A 19,631-nucleotide genomic window follows, 5' to 3' on the forward strand; every position below is an offset into this window, starting at 1 on the left:
AGTAGTTACTTAATACAACACTACAATACTATTTCATTTTCCCTTTTCATTTACTTTGTGATATTCACACAATAAACAATAATGTAAGAACTATATTTTTGGTTAATAATAGTTAGATTTGGGAAAATACACACTCTTACAAGAGACACACACACAGATACTAGATGCCTTGGTAGAAGGCTACTTCTAGTAGGAAACATAGGGTTTTCTAGGAGATTTCAAACAATTACAAACTTCTACAAAACTTATACATTTAAGACTTACAAACACTTTCATACAATTATAGACACTGATATACTTATGATCTCACCAGCTTTAAAGCTGATACTCGCTTTCAAAATAACTTGTATTCTCAGGTCACCAGTAAACAGGTACCGGTGCCAGGTTTTGAGAAGATGGAGCTCGTTCAAGACTCATCTTTTATTTTTGATGTATATTTTTGGTGTCTATATAACTTGACAGATCACACTTGTATGAAATTATATTATTACTACAATGGATGATGTTGTTGCTTGTTTACTACTTTGCATTGTGGTGATACTGAACATGACGTCCTCCACCCCCGAACGTTTCCGCCGTTCCGGTTTTCGGGTGTGACAGATTGGTATCAGAGCATTGTTTATAGTGAATCGAGTGTATCAACCCATAAAAGATATACGAACTATAAACAAAGCGGGATTAAAATACTCTGATAAAGAGTTTATTCTTTTAAATAATAAAATATTTAACCAAGTATACATACCTGCATTCATACTAAAATCAGTGTCACTAGGACAGAACAAAATTATTACGATTGTTGGACAGCACAAGTAGACTTAGAGACAGATGGTCAACCCTGGGAAGATGTAGCCTGATCAACTACATTATCCGAGGAGTGATTAGCATGTGCCTAAGTATGGTTGTGAGGTCGCAACAAGTCTAAAAACTTACCAACACTTCTACAACAAGAACAGTAGAACAGAACATAAACTTAAAATACTATAAGAGTATTTTGTGTTACTATTAATCACTTATCTGAGAACTAAAGGTCTTTATTAAGTATGTCAATAGTTGCGGAGTGGATACGCTAAGGTTATATGTGTCTAGGATATCATAGACTTAGAATTATCTAATTAGTTCGTCCATTTAGTTATTTCTTTATCCCTTTTCTCGCGTAGATTTCATGGCTGGATTCCATATCTCCGTAGACCCGTACTACCCCAACAACGGCAATGCAGGATGGCTGGGAGAAGAGCCAGAAGATGATCACCCAATCCCATTGGATGATCACGAAGTTGAAGGCTTTTCTGATGGTTCTGACTCATAGCCTGAAGTCAACAACCTACCCCCAGCTGCTCAAGACCCAAACCTGAACCCTCGTCCAACATTTCAAGGACCCACTCGTATGTGGGCCACAAACTTGAATAGATGGAGTCAGGAACAGGGTCAACCCATACCCTACAATGGAGACAGAAGCTTTTACCACCTCACCGAGGGAGGTTCAGCTGACAGGGTCCTACCCATCATGGTTCGTAGGATTGCTCGGAACACTGAGCAAGGTCGAGCAACTTTTGACCGAGTCGCGGAGATTGATGCCAACTCTGGCGTTAACACTGTCCGCATTCGCCAACTAGATTCTGCTCATGAAAGGACTCAGGTCCGCAATGCAGTTCTACAGAGGGAACTTGCTGAAACCCATGCTGAAGTCAGGGAACTTCGAGCACAGCAAGCAAGGTCTGAAAGGCGTAGAACGTCTACTGACGGATCCAAGAACTCACTCTAGTAGTTCTCGTCGCCGTTAGAGTCTCATCGACTTCTCTTTTGGATGTAACCTAGTTAGTGTAAAAACTCTAGTCTAATTTCCTATCTTTGTAAATCATAGACCCGTTAGGTCTTGATTTGGTAGTAGTCTGTCAAAATTTTCCAACTTGGTTGATGTAAGACCTATTTCTAGGTCATTTTTTCCCGAACTCATTACATCTGTAATCCCAGTATTATTGACAGATATCTAATCTCATCGAAATTATACCCAAATGCTTTCGTTTACAATCGATAATGTTATTCATTTGTGCTGTTGGACTATGGAGAGTTACTCCATGAGTCATTCTTATGTACTTCCTATTAAATTCTTATCAATATCTTCATATTTCTAAACTTATAGTTAAAAGATGCCTCCACGTAAATCAACAAAACGCGATCCTCCCGCACCGACACCACCTGCCCCTCAATTCGACACGGCAGCCTTGAATGTTGCTGTAGCTGCGGCTGTGGCTACGGCCATGGCACAATATCATTCTTCTGGTTCCACTGGAGGAGGAACCCCTGTCCTATCTACTCATGGTGAAATCCCTCTGCGCTCCAGAGAGTGCTCCTACAAGGACTTCACAAACTACAAACCATTATCCTTCAAAGGGACTGGCGCAGTCATTGCCCTCTCGCAATGGTTCGAGTAGACCGAATCGGTTTTCGAGATCTGCTCCTGTCCAGAAGGGAGCAAGGTCAAGTTTTCTGCTTGCACCTTTGAGTCAAAAGCCCTAACATGATGGAATAGCCATGTCAAGTCACTATCCCTTATAGTGGCAAATGCTATGGGTTGGGAAGCTCTGAGAGAGCTAATGGTTGAGGAGTACTGCCTGAGGGGCGAAATCCAAAAGCTAGAGGAAGAACTGTGGAGCCTAACCATGAAGGGCTCCAACATAGTCTCCTACACCGCCAAGTTCGGTGAACTCGTGGCCCTCTATCCCAACATGGTTCATACAGAGGGGAAGAAGATTGAAAGATACATATGGGGGTTGGTTCCTCCATTCCAGGGAAATGTTTGGGCTTCAAACCCCACTACATTCGATAGTGCCAAGCGATTGGCACAGCGGCTCATAGACCATGGGGTTCGTACCCCGACCGCAACAACAACCCTATCCATCTCAGAACCCGTCAGAACCGCTGATTCCAAGCGGAAGTTTTGGGATGACAAGAGAAAGACAAAGGCTACCAAAAAGCAGCAGGTCGTGGCAGTTCATGCTGCGATAGCACCTGCCGCTGCTGCTCCGGTAAAGCAGTACGCTGGAAGTTTGCCCAAGTGCAACAAGTGCAACTTCCACCACGTAGGAGCCTGCTGGGAAATGTAGTGTTTGAACTGCAACAGGAAGGGGCACACTGCCCGTTTCTGCAAAGCTCCGGCGAGGCCAATCACCCAAGTCCCCGGCGTTGGTGTGAGCCAAACTTGTTACGGTTGTGGCGAGTTGGGCCACTACAAAAGGAACTGCCTGAAGGCAGGGAATGCCAGTGGAGTGGGAAGAGTTCTGGCCATAGGCCACGAGGAAGCGGTTGCCGACCCCATAGTGGTCACTGGTACGTTTCTCCTTGATCACTCTTATGCATGCATACTGTTTGATAGTGGAGCAGAGAGGAGCTTCGTGAATCAAAAATTTGCTCATTTACTTAAGCAAAAATCACGAGCACTTAAAGAACCGTTCACGGTAGAAATGGCTAATGGAAAGACAGAGAGCACTAGCAGTATATTCATAGGGTGTACTCTAACACTTGATAACCATTCATTTTCGATCGACCTCATGCCAGTTTCTATTAAAAGTTTCGACGTCATTATCGGCATGGATTGGTTGAGTCTTCATCGTGCCGACATCATGTGTTACGAAAAGGCTGTACGCCTTAATCTGTCGTTTGGCGAAACCCTAGTAGTATATGGCGACAAACCCGACACGAATCTTCGTATCATCTCGAGCATTCAAGCTCAGAAATTCTTGCGAAAGGAATGTCACGCATTCCTTGCTCATGTGGTCGATGTGAGCCAAGAAGCGAAAGACATTCAGAACATTCCAGTAGTACGCGACTTTCCCGACATCTTTCCGGAAGAACTCCCAGGAGTACCTCCGCAACGTCAAGTCGAGTTTCGAATCGACTTAGTTCCAGGGGCTACCCCCGTAGCCAAATCGCCCTATCGTCTAGCACATGCAGAGATGCAAGAGCTGTCCTGTCAACTTAACGAACTGCTCATCAAGGGCTTTATAAGACCAAGATTCTCACCCTGGGGAGCTCCAGTCTTGTTCGTCAAGAAGAAAGACGGATCGTTTCGTATGTGCATCGACTATAGGGAGCTCAACAAACTGACCATCAAAAATCGTTATCCTTTGCCTCGTATTGACGATTTATTTGACCAACTTCAAGGGGCGAACTTATTTTCAAAAATCGACTTAAGGTCCGGATATCACCAACTACGAGTGCTAAGGGAGGATGTTCCGAAGACAGCCTTCCGAACTCGTTATGGGCACTACGAATTCGTAGTGATGCCGTTCGGATTAACAAACGCACCTGCTGTATTCATGGACTTAATGAATAGGGTGTGTCGTCCTTACTTGGATCAGTTCCTCATGGTCTTCATCGATGACATACTTATCTACTCTCGTAGTGAGGAGGAGCATAGTCAACATCTACGACTAGTCTTAGAAACCCTTCGTTCGGAGAAGCTCTATGCGAAGTTCTCGAAATGCGAATTTTGGATCCGACAAGTTGAATTCTTAGGGCACGTGGTTAGCAAAGAGGGAATACACGTGGACCCTTCCAAAATTAAAGCCATTGAGAACTGGTCAGCACCGAAGACGCCTACAGAAATTCGTCAATTTCTACGTCTCGCTGGCTACTATCGCAGGTTCATTCAGAACTTCTCCCGCATTGAAAAACCTCTTACGACACTGACCCAGAAGGGCGTGGCCTTTGACTGGGAAGAGAAGCAGGAGAGAGCGTTCCAAACACTCAAAAGAGCCTTGTGCACCGCACCAATACTATCCCTCCCCGAAGGGATAGAAGACTTCATTGTCTATTGCGATGCGTCGAATCAAGGGCTCAGATGTGTTCTGATGCAGCGAGGTAAGGTCATCGCCTATGCCTCGAGACAGCTAAAGACACATGAGGTCAACTACACTACCCACGATCTTGAACTAGGAGCAGTTGTGTTTGCTCTGAAGATCTGGAGACACTACCTGTACGGTACAAAGAGCACAATCTTTACAGACCACAAGATCCTACAACATATATTCGACCAGAAAGAGCTCAACATGAGACAACGACGGTGGGTCGAGCTACTCAGTGATTACGAATGTGAAATTCGTTATCATCCGGGTAAAGCCAACGTAGTAGCTGACGCCCTAAGTCGGAAATAATATTCTGGTCGTAGAGTCAAATCATTGACTATGACTATCCATTCACACTTGTCCATGCAAATTAAGGAGGATCAGCTCGACGCTTTGAAACCTGAAAATGTGGCGAGTGAAACCCTAAGAGGGATGGATAAGAATTTGGAAGTCAAGGGTGGCGGAGCCTTATACCTCATGGATCGGATCTGGACACCGAAACACGGTGGCTTCAGAGACTTGGTCATGACAGAGGCACACAACACTCGTTATTCCGTCCACCCAGGTTCAGATAAGATGTATCTGGATCTTAAAAGCTATACTGGTGGCCTAACATGAAAGCAGAGATTGCTACCTTCGTGAGTAAATGCCTTACTTGCGCCAAGGTCAAGGTCGAATACCAGAAACCCTCCAGTCTACTACAACAGCCATAGATACCGGAATGGAAGTGGGAGCGGATCACTATGGATTTCATAACCAATTTGCCCAAGACAACGGGTGGACTTGATACCATATAGGTCATCGTCGACAGATTGACCAAGTCCGCACACTTCCTGCCTATCAAGGAAACAGACAAGATGGAGAAACTTACAAGAACTTACATTTGGGAGATTGTACGACTGCACGGTGTTCCTATATCCATTATCTCGGACAAAGATAGTAGATTCACTTCGAGGTTCTGGCAGTCGTTACAAAGTTCCCTAGGAACTAGGCTGGACATGAGTACAGCCTACCATCCACAGACAGACGGGAAAAGTGATAGGACTATCCAAACCTTGGAAGATATGCTGCGAGCCTGTGTGATAGACTTTGGGAAAGCATGGGATACTCATTTACCCCTTGTCGAATTTTCCTACAACAACAATTATCACACAAGCATAAAGGCTGCTCCATTCGAGGCCCTCTATGGCCGGAAGTGCAGATCCCCTCTGTGCTGGGCTGAGGTGGGTGATACCCAGTTAGCTAAAGGACGAGTTCCTGACAGCACTCTCACTGATCCGGAGATCATTCGGGAAATGACAGAGAAGATCGTTCAGATTCGTGAACGATTGAAAGCCTCTAGAGACCGACAGAAAAGCTACGCTGATAAACGAAGGAAACCGTTGGAATTCCAGGTGGGCGACCGTGTTCTATTGATGGTCTCACCCTGGAAGGGCTTGATAAGCTTTGGAAAGCGAGGAAAGCTAAATCGAAGGTACATAGGGCGTTTCGAGATTCTCGCAAGAATCGGCCCTGTAGCTTACAAACGTAACTTACCACGCGAACTCAGTAACGTACATTCTACTTTCCACGTATCGAACTTCAAAAAGTGTATGCCCGACGAGACTCTTGTAATCCCACTCGACGAGATCGAGATCAACGAGAGCCTCAACTTCATGGAAGAACCAGTAGAGATCATGGACCGGGAGGTCAAGCAAACGAAACAAAGCCGTATCCCGATAGTGAAGGTTTGCTGGAACGCCAAGCGAGGACCTGAATTCACTTGGGAGCGAGAGGATCAGATGAAACTGAAATATCCTCTTCTTTTTACTTAGTTATTTGTAACTACATATTTGCTTAAATTCTAATTTCGGGACGAAATTCCTTCTAACGGGGGGATGATGTGACAACCCGAAATTTCTATTCTGTACAACCATTCACTTCAATAGGAGTCAAAACTGTTTCTGCTAATTTTCAAGCTTTTTGGAATAAGTTTGAGTATTTTAAGATTAGTACTCCAGGAGATAACAGGAAAGAGGATACCCTAGGGTTTATTGTGCAACAATAAAATTCCAAAACCCCAAGAGTTTGGAGTTTACGGCCTAAACAAAGGTGTTTACGACCGTAAACCCTAAAAGAGGGTATAAATACGACACTTAGTCATTATTTATCACTTTTCACATTTTCATGATCCAAAATCTCAATTCTCTCTCAAGTATCGTCGACTTTTCTTCTTCATCTTCAACATTGTAAGTGTTTCTAGCCCTAAAAAGTTGATATCTTACTTAATCTAGTGATCTAACATGATTCCATCCGTGAAATCATTCCAAAAGTGTAGATCTTCAAGTTTCACCAAGAACACCAAGAACACACACTAGTGTTCTTAGACTTTTAGCACCTTTTCAAGCTTCTACCTAGTAAGTACTTCTATCTTAGAGTATTATATAGCTTGTTACACTTCCAAACATCAAGAAAACACCCAAGAAACACACGATCAAGGTGTTTACGGTCCAAGGTGTTCTTGGACCGTAAACCCTATTAAGGGTGCCAAAGTGTGCCCTAGTCCCTTCTAAGCCTTGGAAACTAGCCTAGATCCCTTCCTTAATGTGTTTAGGACTTGAAACCCTCAAAAGACCACAAACCATTTGGGTTTACGGCCGTAAACCCAAAGGGAAATGGTCCAAGGACCGTAAACTCCTAAAAGGAGTGAAATGGTGCCCTAATCTCTTCCTAAGGCTTAAACATGAAATAGGAATGCTTCTTGTGATCTTTAAGGCTTCAAAACACAAAAGGGTCAAAGAAACATGAGTTTACGGCCGTAAACTCATGGGTTTACGACCGTAAACTCGATGAGTTATGGTCACAAAACCGTAAACTCCAATAAAGGGTCCCCTTGAACCCTAAACTCAATATCAATGTCCTACAACACTTAGATGCAATCCTTAGGACTTATAGCACTCATATAAGGTGTTTTACATGTCCTATGATGTCTTAACTTTGTTAATTAGTTGTTTAAAGACTAATTGGATATATATATGTGATATTATATGTTAACTAGGATCATCGTGTGTGTACAAGTCTTCACTTGACACCTAGCATCCTATACATTCCGTTCATCCAAACCACTCACTACAGGTGAGTTCATACCCCTTAATTAAACTTTTAAATGTTTTTAAATGCTTTTATGGGGGGAATACAAGTTGAACTATTATAGTTATTATATCAATCACATGTGATTAATAACTACCAAACAAGTGGATTTCTTACTTTTCAAACTGTGTTATCAAACTGTTTTACTTCAAACTGTTTTACAAACTATTTTTCTTATCAAATACTTTTATTAAACTCTTTTAACTTATATTATGTGTATCCATATGGATATAATTATATAAGTAGGATTTAAAGGACTTAGGACTGATAGCTCACCTTACTTCCTGTTCCTTGTTTGGTTGTGGACTTAGGGTATTCGGGTTATTTGTCCGAAAGTCGTTTGAATCCTAGTTATATATCATATATATGTGTATAGATATAAAAGGTTACTTCTTTCATTTAGTTCAATGCCTTTGGGTAGCAAAGGTATACAAACATGTTCATATACACAAACAACATTACTAGTAAACTATAATAGGTATAGTTTAGGAAGATACTATTACTAGAACAATGAAACATACAATGAGTCAGTTCATTCATGAGTAATACATAGTGATGAGAAACCAACATAATACATAGTGATGAGAAACAAACATAATACATAGTGATGAGAAACAAACATAATACATAGTGATGAGAAACAAACATAATACATAGTGATGAGAAACAAACATAATACATAGTGATGAGAAACAAAACATTCAAGCTAGACAGAGAAAAAACACATAATACAGCTAGCACATACATATACATATACATATACATTACTTACAGTTATGTGAGCCACTTAACGGGGGCATGACACTACCTGTCATGACCCGTTTTGTATCCATAATCTCCTTAATTGGGGAGCGTATGAGTTTGTGTATAGATCTATACTGGATTGACTATCCTACACCTTGATGCTCGCTACAGTGGGACTTGCAAGTCTACGGGTGCCAAACGTCATTTCTTACGATGTCTTACATAGTCGTTTTACTATAGAGTTGGTAGCAGGATACAGGCCGATCACATGGTACTTTAAAATAACAATTGGTTTAAAGTAATTAGTACAGCAGTAGTTACTTAATACAACACTCCAGTACTATATCATTTTCCCTTTACATTTACTTTGTGATATTCACACAATAAACAATAATGTAAAAACTATATTTTTGGTTAATGATAGTCAGATTTGGGAAAATACATACTCTTACAAGAGACACACACACAGACACTAGATGCCTTGGTAGAAGGCTACTTTTAGTAGGAAACATAGGGTTTTCTATGAGAGGTCAAACAATTACAAACTTTTACAAAACTTATACATTACAGACTTACAAACACTTTCATACAAATACAGACACTAATATACTTATGATCTCACCAACTTTAAAGCTGATAAACTCTTTCAAAATAACTTGTATTCTCAGGTCACCAGTAGAAAGGATCTGGTGCCAGGTTTTGAGAAGATGGAGCTCGTTCAAGACTCATCTTTTATTTTTGATGTATATTTTTGGTGTCTATATAACTTGACAGATCACACTTGTATGAAATTATATTATTAATGCAATGGATGATGTTGTTGCTTGTTTACTACTTTGCATTGTTGTGATACTGAACATGACGTCCTCCACCCTCGAACGTTTCCGCCGTTCCGGTTTTGGGGTGTGACACCATGTGTGGCACCTCCTGATTCGACCAACTCTGCGGTCCAATCCTACTCAGACAGCCTCGCATGAGACACACCGGACCTCACCCTCGCACGCCCCTCGGATGCACCCCTTCGCACGTGTCTTATTCCCATTGGACGGAGGTTTGGTCCAATCTGAGACTGTCACTGTGAGCCGCCTGTATGAACCTTCGCCCCATGGACCTTGCTGCTGATGACATGCGCCTAAGCTGACTCACCTTCGGACCGAGGCCTCGGCCTATAAAAGCCATGCGAGGGCTTCCGAGAAATGTTCACTTTTCACCCCAAATTTCATTCTCTTTCATATTTTCCAGTTCCACAAACTCATATACAACCCCTAAAGCCCCGGTATCAAGTCTCGAACCCTGATCAAGCCTCGAAGCCCCGAGATTTCCGAGAAGTAACCTCTCTCCTGTCGAAACTCTGCCCGATTTGAGCCGGTTTCTCGACAAATAAACTCCTTTTCGTGAAACGAAACTCTGTCCGATTCACCATCTATCAAGTGAGTACATACCCCCGTATTATCATAATTTCTACTATTTTAAGGGGGGGGGGGGGAATACAAGCATAACACAAGAACTTTGTGTTATAAAATCATGATTTCAAATCATGATAAAACAACATTAAATCATTACAAATACTCAAAACATAAACTCTTTATCATCTTATATTTTTCCCCAAAAAATCATATTTGTATATATATATATATATATATATATATATATATATATATATATATATATATATATATATATATGTATGTATGTATATAATTAAGATTTAAAAGGCTTAGGACTAATAACTCATTCCGGGTCCTTTTCCTTGTTTGGTGTGGGCTTATAGTACCAGTTATTTGTCCGAGTGTCGTTTAAATTTTACTTATATATAAAATAGTATATGTATATAATATAATAGTTATTTCATCAGAAGGTACATATAAATTATAATAGGTATAATTTATACATAGAACAATAATTCATGATACAAGAATACACAGTCTTACAAGAAACTAGGGTTTTGATACAGAACAAATCAAGGTTTATACTTATCAAATACATGTTTGAAATACTAAATCAAGAACATACTGTCAATCATTTATTTCAGAATGATTGGGTTTTCATAACTAATATACATGTAACGTTTATATGCTTTTTATGAGACATTCAATTCAGGTTGTTTAATTCATTTTAGACAATCAAGGTAAAACCCTGACATTATAACCAAAATCTCCATTCGGGGATCGAAACAAGTTGTGTGTAGATCTATATCGGGATTGACAACCCCACACTCAGGCTGCTAGCTACAGTCAGGCATACACGCCGATGAGTGGCAATTGTTATCACCAGTTTAAACGCCCACAAAGCATTTGTTTCATGCCATCCGTCATAGTATGGTTATAATAACTCATTAAAAAGATATTAACAATACGTTAGTGTATAAACAACTAAACAAAACTACACCTTCAAAGTACCAGTTTACAGAATACAAAATACAATGGTTCAATACAATTTTCAATAACAGCTAGTGGAGCCAGACACACTCTCAGTTACAAGTTTTCATAAAGGAATACAAATACAAAACATTAATACAAAGAGAACGGTTTTATGGGAATAAAACTACTCTTCATATACAACAGAAAATATAGGATTTTCTAGAACAATTTACTTATACAAGATACAAAGATACTCTTTAAACATAAACACTTATGCACTTACTCAACTTTATGTTGATACTCTCTTTTCAAATTACTTGTATTCTCAGGGAAATAATACACAAGTACTCCCCGAGCTTTTTGAGAAGATGGAGCTACTTTGAGTCATATCTTCTTTTGTATAACTTTATTTTGGTTCAATATACAATGGTTGAACACATGTAAATACTTATACCTTTTAAATACAATGGTTGTTTGTACTTTGATTACTATGATGCATGTGTTGTGATACTACAATTGAAGTCCTCCACCCGCAGACGTTTCCGCCTTCTGGTTTGGGGCTGTGACAGATTGGTATCAGAGCCAGGTTTATAGTGAACTCAGTATATCAATCCATAAAAGATATACAAACTATAAATACATCGGGGCAAGGAGCTCTGACTACAAGTATACTTTTTAAAAATTTAAGTATTTTTACAAGAAGTATACTAACACTCATACCTACAAGTACAATACCATAGTCATAAGAACTTAAAAGTATTTGGATGTTGAACACTATAGTCAAACCTGGGCAGTTATGTAATCATATCTGGAATTAATATAGCCTGATCAACTATATTGATTTGAGATGTGACCAACATGTGCTTGGGAGTGAGAGGGGTGTTGTGACATGTCTAAAACTTACCATAAATCTACAGAAGAACTATAAAACAGGACACCTAGATTAAAATACTATAGGAGTATTTTAGGCACTAACAAACATGTGAAAACAATAGAACAATTGAGGGTAGAACTATAAATATTAAGGGTATATTATAGTTATATATAATTAAAGTTATATAGACTTAGAATAAGTGATCTGGCTTCATTTCCTGTTCCTTGTTTGGTTGTGGATTTAGAGCGGGGTTATTTAATCAAAGGTCGATTATACCCAAGTTATATATAATTAGTATACACTTTATAGTTATAGTAATACCTATAGCAAGTTATAAAGAATACAAAGATTAAAATACTACGGAGAGTATGTTACTAACCTTACTTCTAATACAGAACCTATGGCTGATCACAATTTACCGGGGGACACCTACAATCCACAAAATGCAGGCTGGATCTCAGACTCAGACGAAGAACCCTTTGAGGACAACGAATCAAGTAGTACAGATACAGAGCCACAAGTCTGCAACCCTGGGGAGCGTCCCCTGAGGCAAGAGGAAGCAGAACCCATACACGAGTGGGGCCAATACATAAACCATTGGAGTCGACAAGACGGCCAACGCCCTCCCTACGGAATGGCACGAGGCTTCTATAACGTCTCTAGAGGAGGAACCGTTGACAGAGCTCTTCCAGTTATAGTAAGCCAAATAGCCCGGCAATTCGATCAATCAAGGATGTCAATCAATCGGATCCTAGAAACGAATGCGGTTGCGCAAGCGAACACTGCAAATATCCTTTGTCTTGATGAGATGCAAGATGACACCCAACACCATACTGAAGCCCTTCAAAGGCAACTTAATGCTGCTGAATCAGAAATAAGGGAATTGAGGGAGCATCAAGCTGCCAAAGATAGGCGCTTCAAGACGCAGGATGAAGTAGGACCTAGCACTTGTCGTAACAAACGTCGCAAGTAGTGTTCGCACTACTTCTACTTTCTACTTTCTATATTGAATTTATATACTACTTTTCACGATATGTACAAAACCGAGTATCAATAAAACAATAAGCACTTTATTTCAACAAGAGTTAGTACAATTCTCATAAACATTCTATTTCAAAGTTTTGAATCACAGGAATGTTCCAGTGTTATTTTTCATACTTTCAATACGACTGCGGAAATTTTATTTTTGGTAGGTCGGTTTGATGTCGACACTTCCTCAGTATTATGGTATATTATAGACCTGCTTTAAGGTCAAGTGTTCCAGATTACATACACTTAATATACCAATACAGTCCACATGTACATTCATACTTTTTGAAAAATAACCATTCAATTTCATATTATCCTGTTGCAAGTTGTACTTGCAGTGGATTTCTATTTCCAATTCTTTGTGAAATTCATGTGTGAATTAAGTGTTTAGTTAAGAGATATCAAATTCATATTCATTCTTGATATCTCACTATCTTTTTATCTATTGACTTATATAGCAAGAGATGCCTCCTCGTAGAAATCCAAGACATATCAATATCAATGAAGCACCGACGCCACCACCACCACCTCCTCAATTCGACCCCGCTATGTTTCAAGCGGCGGTCACAGCGGATGTAGCTGCTGCCGTGTGTCATATCCATACTCCTGGTGCTAGTGGGTCGGGAGTCGGTACACATCCTTCTAACCATGGCGAAAGTCATGGGCATTTGCGAGAATGCACTTATAAGGATTTTTCTAATCCCAAACCCAGGACCTTTAACGGGACCGGGGGAGTTATGGCACTAAGACAATGGATAGAGAAGACGGAAGCAATCTTTGAAATTTGCTCCTGTCCGGAAGGTAGCAAAGTTAAATTTGCTGCCTGTACTTTTTCTGATAGGGCTCTAACGTGGTGGAATGGCCACATTATGTCACTTACTCTAGTAGTGGCTAGCTCCATCAGCCGGGAGAGCCTAAAAGCCATGTTAATGCGGGAATACTATCCGCGAGGGGAGGTACAGAAACTGGAGCAAGAACTATGGGCTCTTACAATGGTTGGTTCTGATATGTCAACCTATACCAGTAGGTTATGTGATCTAGTAATTCTTTGTCCGGATATGGTTCCTATGGAGAGCAAGAAGATTGAGAGATATATTTGGGGTATGTCGCCCCAAATTCAGTCAAGTGTTTTAGCTTCAAAGCCTATTACTTTTGACAGTGCCAAAGAGCTGGCACAATCTCTTATCAACCACGGAAATCGTCAAAATTTTGTGGTTTCTGCTCTAGAACAACCCAAGGAGAACAACAACAACAGCAAGAAGAAGTGTTGGAACAAAAGGAAGGGCAAATCTCCTCTGGAATCTGCAAAGAAGCAACAAGTAGTGGCAGTCCATGCTACTACTGTACCTGCTACCTTACCCGCTACTGTATCTGCTGCTGTCCCTAACAAAACCCTATGCTGGTACCCTCCCTAAATGAAACAAGTGCAATTTTCACCACAACAAAAATTGCCAAGAAATGCAATGTCGAAACTGAAACAGGAAAGGGCATACTGCCCGATTCTGTAGAATACCACCCCAACCACTTAACCAAGTACCTGCCGCTGGAGTAGGCCGAGCATGCTACCAATGTGGTGATGTGGGACATTTCAAGAAAGATTGTCCAAAAGCTGGAAATATCGGTGGATTTGGGAGGATTCTAGCCCTGGGTCATGAAGAAGCGGTGGCAGACCCTGCTGTGGTCATGGGTACGTTCCTTCTCAACAATACTTATGCATGCATTCTATTTGATTGTGGTGCTGAGAGGAGCTTCGTGAGCCATAATTTTAAACATCTACTAAATAAAAACTCTCAACCACTAAATGAAACGTTTACAGTAGAAATGGCTAACGGGAAATCTGAATCCACTAACGATATATACATAGGATGTAACCTTACCTTGAATGACTTGTCTTTCCCAATAGACCTTATGTCGGTCTCTATCAAAAGTTTTGACGTCATAATAGGTATGGATTGGTTGTGCCCCAACCATGCCGACATCCTATGTTATGAAAGAGCTGTTCGTTTGAACTTACCAACTAATGAAACTCTTATTATCTATGGCGACAAACCCGGAACGAACCTTCGGATCATTTCTTGCATCAAGGCACAAAAGTACCTTCGCAAAGAATACCGTGCTTTCTTAGCCCACGTCGTAGACAAAAAGCAAGAAGTGAAAGATATCGCGAGCATTCCAGAGGTTTGCAACCCGATATCTTTCCCGATGATCTTCCAGGAGTACCTCCCGAACGACAAGTCGAATTCCAAATCGACGTAATCCCTAGAGCTACCCCTGTAGCCAAATCCCCTATCGTCTTGCACCTTCTGAAATGCAAAAATTATCCAGCCAACTTAACGAACTCCTTAGTGAAGGTTTCATAAGACCAAGCTTCTCACCTTGGGGAGCATCGGTTTTGTTCGTAAAGAAGAAGGATGGATCTTTCTGCATGTGCATAGACTACCGTGAGCTAAATAAACTTACCATTAAAAATCGATATCCTTTACATCGCATTGACGATCTGTTCGACCAACTTCAGGGTGCGAACTACTTCTCGAAAATAGACTTAAGATTCGGGTATCACCAGTTACGGATTTTGGAGGAAGACATTCCCAAGACCGCGTTTAGAACTCGTTATGGTCATTACGAGTTTATAGCAATTCCATTCGGATTAACGAATACACCTGCTGTGTTCATGGATCTAATGAACAGAGTGTGTCATCCATTCCTGGACAAATTCGTCATAGTCTTCATCGACGACATCCTTATCTACTCAAGGAGCAAGGAGGAACATGGCCTACATCTTGGTCAAATATTACAAACCATTAGGACAGAAAAACTCTATGCGAAGTTTTCAAAGTGCGAGTTTTGGATTACGAAAGTTGAATTCCTAGGTCACGTGGTCAGCTCAGAAGGAATACACGTGGACCCTCCCAAAATCAAAGCAATTGAAAACTGGCCAGCACCCAAAACACCTATAGAAATCCGTCAATTCTTAGGTCTTGCTGGTTACTATCGCAGATTCATCCAAAATTTCTCCCGAATCGCTAAACCGCTTACCACCCTGACGCAAAAAGGGGTAACGTTCAGTTGGGAAGAGAAGCAAGAAGCAGCATTTCAAACGCTCACACTAGCCTTATGTAGTGCACCGATCTTGTCTCTACCCGAAGGGACAGAAGACTTTGTAGTGTACTGCAATGCTTCAAATCAAGGGCTTGGGTGTGTACTTATGCAAAGAGGAAAGGTTATCTCCTACGCATCACGAAAACTTAAGATGCATGAAGTCAACTATACAACACATGGCCTTGAACTAGGAGCGGTGGTATTTGCTCTGAAGATCTGGAGACATTACTTATATGGCACGAAATGCACAATATCCACGGACCATAAAAGTCTCCAGCACAGCTTCGATCAGAAAGAGCTGAACATGAGACAACGATGATGGGTGGAGCTACTGAACGACTACGAATGTGAAATTCTTTATCACCCTGGTAAAGCAAACGTAGTAGTTGATACCCTTAGCAGAAAAGAATACTCGGGTCGCCGAGTAAAGTCGTTGACCATGACAATCCATTCACATCTGTCCACACAGATCAAAGAAGCTCAACTTGAAGCCTTGAAACCCAAAAACGTGGCAGGTGAAACTCTGAGAGGAATGGATAAGAACTTCGAAGTCAGGAATGATGGAGTCTATTATTTCATGAAATGGATCTGGACACCAAAGTTCGGTGGTTACAGAGACGTGGTTATGAATGAAGCACACAAAACCCGATAATCCATTCATCCAGGTTCAGACAAGATGTATTTGTACCTTAAGAAACTATACTGGTGGTCTAACATGAAGGCCGAAATCGCTACCTTTGTGGGCAAGTGCCTTACTTGTGCCAAGGTAAAGGTAGAGTACCAGAAACCTTCAGGTTTATTACAACAACCTGAAATCCCTAAATGGAAGTGGGAGCGGATTACAATGGATTTCATAACCAAATTACCCAAGACTTCGGGTGGTTATGATACTATTTGGGTAATCGTCGACAGATTAACCAAATCCGCACACTTCTTGCCAATAAAAGAAACCGACAAGATGGAGAAACTAACCAGAATTTATCTCAGGGATATTGTTAGACTGCATGGTGTACCAATATCTATTATTTCAGACCGAGATAGTAGATTCACCTCTCGTTTTTGGCAGTCTTTACAAAACTCTTTGGGAACTAGGCTGGACATGAGTACAGCCTACCATCCACAAACCGACGGACAGAGTGAGAGGAGGATTCAAACACTGGAAGACATGTTGCGAGCTTGCGTTATACACTTTGGAAAAGCATGGGATATTCATCTACCCCTTGTTGAATTCTCTTATAACAATAGTTATCACACTAGCATAAAGGCTGCTCCATTCGAAGCCCTCTATGGCCGCAAGTGCAGATCCCCTCTGTGTTGGGCTGAAGTGGGTGACATGCAGCTAGCTAGAGGTCAAACTCCTGACAGTGCTCTCACTGGTCCCGAAATCATTCGAGAAACCACTGACAAAATCGTACAAATTCGGGAGCGACTTAAAGCTTCCAGAGATAGACAGAAAGGCTATGCTAACAAACGGAGAAAACCCTTGGAATTCCAAGTTGGTGACCGCGTCTTGTTAAAGTTCTCACACTGGAAGGGCATGATACGCTTTGGAAAGCGTGACAAATTGAGTCCAAGGTACATAGGACCCTTCGAAATTCTTGCTAGAATTGGTCCTGTAGCTTACAAACTTCGACTACCCCAAGAACTAAATAACATTCATCCTACCTTCCACGTTTTGAACTTTAAAAAGTGTCTATCTGACGAGACTCTTGTAATCCCACTCGAGGAAATCGAGTTAAACGAGAGTCTCAACTTTGTGGAAGAACCCGTAGAGATTCTAGACAGGGAAGTTAAGAAAACCAAACAAAGTCGTATCCCGATAGTGAAGGTTCGCTGGAATGCAAAACGGGGACCTGAATTCACTTGGGAACAGGAGGATCAAATGAAACAAAAATATCCACATCTTTTTCCCTAGTCTATCTGAAATACTAATTTCGAGACAAATTCTCTCTAACGGGGGGATAATGTAACAAATCGTTATTTCAAACCTATGTAATAGTATAGGTCAATGTGTATTTCTTTTTATAATAATAAAGAGAAATTTTAGCATAATGTGCATATTTACATAATTGACCCTCAAAAATAAATTATTAAACAATCTCGATTGGGATGAAACAAGTGATAGAGATTGTAACAAGTTTTCCAAAAACATAAAGAACACTAAAATCCGAGTTATAACGAAGAAGTTATGACCAATCGAAAATCCGCGACAAAACCAGCAAAACACTGTTCAGTGTAAAAACTGAATTTTCAATAAAAGGATTTTTAGCCTTAACAATTTAAATGAAAGTTGTAGTTTATGTTAAACCGAGAACTTTCATAAAAAGAACGGAAAAATCTGACTTCGTATGAGGAAGTTATGATTTTTCTAAGTTTAAGTATAACAGTGTACAGCTAAAAACTCGAAATAAAGATCGAGCGATTTTTAGCCGACACAACCTAAACGAGAATTGAAGGTCTCATCATTTGTAGTACAACGGTAAAAAGACAGACAAAAACGGACATCGGATGAAGAAGTTATGAATTTTTAACGGATTCCCGTCCCGGTCTGTTTAAAATAATAATATTAAAAATAATTCAAAATTAGCCGACGAAGTCTAAACGAAAGTCATAGAGTATGATTTTACCTACGCGTGTATATGAAGAACGACAAAAACGGAGCTCGTATGCGAAAGTTATGATTTTCGCAAGTTTTGGCACAAAAATAAAGAAAAATAGGAAAACCGGGCAATTTCGCATATGACACGTCACCTCGCACGTGGCGGCTGCTGAGTGAACCGAAGCCATGCGTGGCACCTCCTGATTCGACCAACTCCGCGGTCCAATCCTACTCGGACAGCCTCGCATGAGACACACCGGACCTCACCCTCGCACGCCCCTCTGATGCACCCCTTCGCACGTGTCTTCTTCCCATTGGACCGAGGTTTGGTCCAATCCGAGACTGCCACTGCGAGCCTGCTGTCCGAAACTTAGCCCCATGGACCTCGCTGCTGATGACACGCGCCTAAGCTGAATCACCTTCGGACCGAGGCCTCGGCCTATAAAAGCCATGCGAGGGCTTCCGAGAAATGTTCACTTTTCACCCCAAATTTCATTCTCTTTCATATTTTCCACTTCCACAAACTCATATACAACCCCTAAAGCCCCGGTATCAAGTCTCGAACCCTAATCAAGCCTCGAAGCCCCGAGATTCCCGAGAAGTAACCTCTCTCCTGTCGAAACTCTGCCCGATTTGAGCCGGTTTCTCGACAAATAAACTCCTTTTCGTGAAACGAAACTCTGTCCGATTCACCATCTATCAAGTGAGTACATACCCCCGTATTTTCATAATTTCTACTGTTTTAAGGGGGGAATACAAGCATAACACAAGAACTTTGTGTTATAAAATCATGATTTCAAATCATTGTAAAACAACATTAAGTCATTAAAAATACTCAAAACATAAACTCTTTATCACCTTATATTTTTCCCCAAAAATTCATATATATATATATATATATATATATATATATATATATATATATATATATATATATATGTATATAACTAAGA

The sequence above is a fragment of the Lactuca virosa genome, chromosome 8 (genome assembly GCF_052849685.1).
Source record: "Lactuca virosa cultivar CGN04683 chromosome 8, Lactuca_virosa_CGN04683_v6, whole genome shotgun sequence".
Classification (NCBI taxonomy): Eukaryota; Viridiplantae; Streptophyta; class Magnoliopsida; order Asterales; family Asteraceae; genus Lactuca; species Lactuca virosa.